The following is a 5,290-nucleotide window of genomic DNA, read 5'->3' on the forward strand; positions in this document are numbered from 1 at the left end:
GGAAGGAAGGAAGGAAGGAAGGAAGGAAGGAAGGAAGGAAGGAAGGACCTGAAAGCCTGTCATATTAAAAAGTTTCCCAGAGCCCATTTTTCATTTCTTTATATTTCACAATCCAACCTTACAAAACATAAGACTTGATCCCATGTAAAGTACAAATATGCCTGAATCAGAGATACTTTAAACCTCATCCATCATTACAACTTAGAGATCCTTTGTTCTTCAAAGGCTTTGATTTAAAAAGAAAGAAAGAAAAAAAGAAAGAAAGGAAAAGCATTACTAGGCACCTGGAGGTGGGAAGTGTCAGGTGCCACTGAGAGATAAGGGTGTTGAAAGGAACGCTGAAGGTTCTAAAGACAAAGCCCAATTCCCAATTCTGCCCAAAAGCAACACTGGTAGAATGTAAGCTTTTCTCCTACAGTAATCTTCATCAAAATCAACCCAATAGCTCCAAATTTCACACAGTAAAGAGAAACTGGTTTTCTTAAACCCAATAAGTACTGATGTCATACAATTTTCCTTCCTATTCCAATTTAATTAGTCTTGCATACTAAGTAAACCTTATAAATCTTCTGAAAAGATCTTTTTATTCCCTTGAAAATGGTATTTTTCATATCCTAGGTTTCACATATCTAAGTTTAGGCATGCGTAAAGGAATTTCACCAAAGCAGCAAAATCGAGCTTAGGCAATATCTACTCCCTCTTACCCCCCAAAAGTAAAAGTAGGGTAATACTTCGAGAGTACCCAAATCTGCCTCTCAAAGGCTTTTTCTGTTTGGGCCCTAGGTCCCAGATAGGAAAAGAAAAAGTAGGGATTGTCAGGAGCCACGGACTTGAACTCCTCTTTCTCTCCCCACTCTTAAGTTCAGACCCACCTAGAATCTAAAGATAAAATAAGGCACCCAGTCACCTCAACAGTCCCCCACCCCCACTGTATTTGCACACTAATATATAGTAACATTCTCCATAGATTTTAGTGTTTATCATTTTAGAACTCTATAATTGTCTTCATCCATTTTTGCATTGCTTTAAAGGAATACCTGAGGCTGGATAATTAATAAAGAAAAGAGATTTATTTGGCTCACAGTTCTGCAGGCTGTACAAGAAGCATCGTACCAGAATCTGCTTCTGGTGAGGGCTTCAGGTGCTTCCACTCGTGGTGGAAGGTAAAGCAGAGTTGGCAAGTGCAGAACTCATATAACAAGAGAGAAAGCCAGAGAGAGAACTGGGAAGTACCAGGTTCTTTTTAACAACCAGTTATCTCGGCAACTAATAGAGCAAGAATTCACTCATGGACAGCACCAAGCTATTCATGAAGGATCCACCTCTTGGTGGATCCAAATACCTCCCATTAGGCCCCACCTCCAACACTGGGGATTGGACTTCAACATGAGGTTTGCAGGGGTCAAATGTCCAAACTATAGCAATAATGAAAAAACAAACAGAACTTAAATCCAAGTTATCTCAAAGAGTCAGGCACATAAATAGGCTCTTAACATTCTTTGAATGAGTAATATGATTGGGCAAATAAGCGAGAAGCAGGCCCCACTGTCAGAACCTGATTCAGAATTTGTGAGTCAAAGGAAAGAATTTCCTGTCCCAAAGGGATCAGAGAATCCATTTAACAACTAAGACTACTTTCAGCCTGAGAATCTGCTCCAGTGTCAGAAAAAGATGAATATTCTTGGGCCTTTTGGAAATAAAAAACCTCCGAAAGTCTGAGGAAGTTCCTAAACAGTCTTTCACACAGAGCTATGTGTTGGTACTGCCACTTACTCAGACACTCTGCTCCAAACTGATTGTCATTTAATTGATCTCTTGCTTAATAATACTTAATAACCCACTGCCTCTAAGCTGCCAGGCCTTGCTTTTCCTCTTCTTCCAATAGTATCATAATCCAGCTAGCTGCAATGCATATTTTAAATGAGTACCTATTTATTCAGAAGCATCATTAGGCACTCAGAATATGAACATGAGCAAAGTATGATCTCTGCCTTCATCTAGTCCACTTCAAGTAGAAGAAAGAAGACACAAATTCAAAGTACAATGTGAACAGTCCTATCAGAGATAGACAAGGAAAGACGGTTCAAAGAAAGGAGGGAAGAGATTACTTGTTTGAATCAAGATGACTTCCCTCTTGGCTCAGAGAGAACTCTCACACCCACTCTGTTTCAGCTCCCGGACTTACTGTTATCCTTCTGACAGAACAGCCAGGTGCTCCTAGTCACCTCTACCTGTAGGACCTGGGTTAGCCATGCTATAACTGAGCCAGCAGGAAACAAGTAAAAACAGTTTTAAACGTCTATGCTTAGCCATCAGGAAACCTTTAATATAAAGAGCCAGATAATAAGTATTTCAGTTCAGTTTCATAGGCCACATAGTCTCTGTGGCAACTACTCAGCCTTGTCATTCATTGTAGTGTGAATGGATCCAAAAACAATAGGTAAACATATGAGCCTGGCTGTGTGCTAATAAAACATCTACAAAAGTGGTAGTCAGAAAGGGCATAAGGGTCATAGTGTACCAATGCCTACTCTATGCAGAAGCAAAAATTACTTAATTATCAAATCCTTTTTTGATACTGGTGTCTGTCCTAAATTGACTAACTTATTCGACAAACATTTACTAAGTGCCAATATTGCATAATGCCTCAGAGATGTAAAGGTGAATAAGGACATGGTCCCAGGCCACAAGAAGCTTTCTGTAGCAGAATTTGCTGGCTTGTCCCACAAGGTTCCTCTGTGTGTTACATGTTAAATATATTCTATCTCTGATTCTTTGCAAAAAAAAAAAAAAAATCTGCACTGTTCTGTTCTAGGTCCTCATTTTTGTAATCTTCTGTTTCTTCTTTCTCTGCCTAGTTTCTGATCAATAACCTGCTATACGTCAAGATTCTGACTCTCAAACCTGCTATACGTCCAGATTCTGGTTAACTTCTTGCTTGATCTGATATAAAATTCTGACTCTTACCAGATTTACGCCAAATTTCTCATTCTCAATCTCTAAAAAAATTCCAACAAGTATGCTCAGCATCTGCACCCACTGGTACTTCGTGTCCAACTGCTATGAACATTGTATGATATTATAAACCAACGCATTAAATGAGCCATCTTCTGCTCCCCTGGAACTGATTAGGTACAAGCTGGGACCAAAGAAACAAGTACATGACTTCTAAAGAAATCTGCCAACCATTGGGAACAGAATCTACTTCCAGAGCTTTCTTAGAGGTGAAAGGATTGAATATAGGACAATTACCTGCCTCTGTGTCCGGAATTGGTGGGTTCTTGGTCTCACTGACTTCAAGAATGAAGCCGCGGACCCTCGCGGTGAGTGTTACGGTTCTTTTTTTTTTTTTTTTTGAGAGGGAGTCTCGCTCCGTCGCCCAGGCTGGACTGCAGTGGCGCAATCTCGGCTCACTGCAAGCTCCGCCTCCCGGGTTCACGCCATTCTCCTGCCTCAGCCTCTCTGAGTAGCTGGGACTACAGGCGCCCGCCACCACGCCCGGCTAATTTTTTTTTTTTGTATTTTTAGTAGAGACAGGGCAGTTCTTAAAGGTGGCGTGTCCGGAGTTTGTTCCCTCTGATGTTCAGATGTGTTCAGAGTTTCTTCCTTCTGGTGGGTTGGTGGTCTCGCTGGCTCAGGAGTGAAGCTGCAGACCTTGGCAGTGAGTATTACAGCTCTTAAGGTGGCGCGTCTGGAGTTGTTCCGTTCCTCCTGGTGGGTTCGTGGTCTCACTGGCTTCGGGAGTGAAACTTCAGAACTTCATGGTGAGTGTTACAGCTCATAAAGGCAGTGTGGACCCAAAGAGCAAGCAGCAACGAGATTTATTGCAAAGAGCAAAAGAACAAAGCTTCCACTGTGTGGAAGGGGACCCACACGGGTTGCCACTCCTGGCTTCGCAGCCTGCTTTTATTCTCTTATCTGGCCCCACCCACATCCTGCTGATTGGTCCATTTTACAGAGAGCTGATTGGTCCATGTTGACAGGGTGCTGATTGGTGCATTTACAATCCCTGAGCTAGACACAAAAGTTCTCCACCTCCCCACTAGATTAGCTACATACAGAGTGTCCATTGGTGTATTTACAAACCCTGAGCTAGATACAGAGTGCCGATTGGTGCATTCACAATCTGTTAGCTAGACAAGTCCCCACCAGATTAGCTGGATACAGAGTGCCGATTGGTGCATCCACAACCCCCCCCCCCCCCCCCCCACCCTCCCCCACCCCCCACCCCAAGCTAGGCATAGGTGCTGATTGGTGTGTTTACAAACCTTGAGCTACATACAGAGTGCTGACTGGTGTATTCACAATCCCTTAGCTAGACATAAAGATTCTCCAAGTCCCCGCCAGATTAGCTAGATACAGAGTGCCAACTGGTGCATCCACAAACCTGGAGCTAGACACAGGGTGCTGATTGCTGTGTTCACAAACCTTGAGTTAGACACAGAGTGCTGATTGGTGCACTCACAATCCCTTAGCTAGACACAAAGGTTCTCCAAGTCCCCACTAGACTCAGGAGCCCAGCTGGCCTCACCCAGTGGATCTCCCACCGGGGCCACAGGTGGAGCTGCCCGCCAGTCCCACGCCGTGCACCTGCACTCCTCAGCCCTTGGGCAGTCGATGGGACCAGGCGCCGTGGAGCAGGAGGCGGCGCTCCTCTGGGAGGCTCAGGCTGCACAGGAGCCCACGGCAGTGGGGGGAGACTGAGGCATGGCAGGTTGCAGGTCCCGAGCTCTGCCCCACGGGGAGGCAGCTAAGGCCTGGTGAGAAATCGAGCGCAGCGCCGGTGGCCCAGGTGCTAAGCCCCTCACTGCCCAGGGCTTGCGGGCCAGCCAGCTGCTCCGAGTCAGGCCCACGGAGCCCACGCCCACCCGGAACTTGCACTGGTCCGCAAGTGCTTCGAGCAGCCTCGGTACCCACCCACGCTTCTCCCTCCACACCTCCCTGTAAGCTGAGGGAGCCGGCTCCGGCCTTGGCCAGCCCAGAAAGGGGCTCCCACAGTGCAGTGGCAGGCTGAAGGGCTCCTCAAGCGTGGCCAGAGTGGGCGCCAAGGCCGAGGAGGTGCCCAGAGTGAGCAAGGGCTGTGAGGGCTGCCAGCACGCTGTCACTTCTCACCTCCATTGTCACTCCAAGGAGAAGGGAAAAAGGAAAGAGGCAGTCCTAAGTAGTTAGCCTAGTGGGGAGGTTCTGGCTTTTCTCTCTTGTCCAGAAAATTTGTGGTAGAGATTGGAGACTGTATTAGAGAGTGAGAAACAGCAACTCATTCTCTCATTGGATGTCAATAACTTATTGA

Source organism: Hylobates moloch, unplaced genomic scaffold (assembly GCF_009828535.3).
Source record: "Hylobates moloch isolate HMO894 unplaced genomic scaffold, HMol_V3 SCAFFOLD_6, whole genome shotgun sequence".
Taxonomy (NCBI): domain Eukaryota; kingdom Metazoa; phylum Chordata; class Mammalia; order Primates; family Hylobatidae; genus Hylobates; species Hylobates moloch.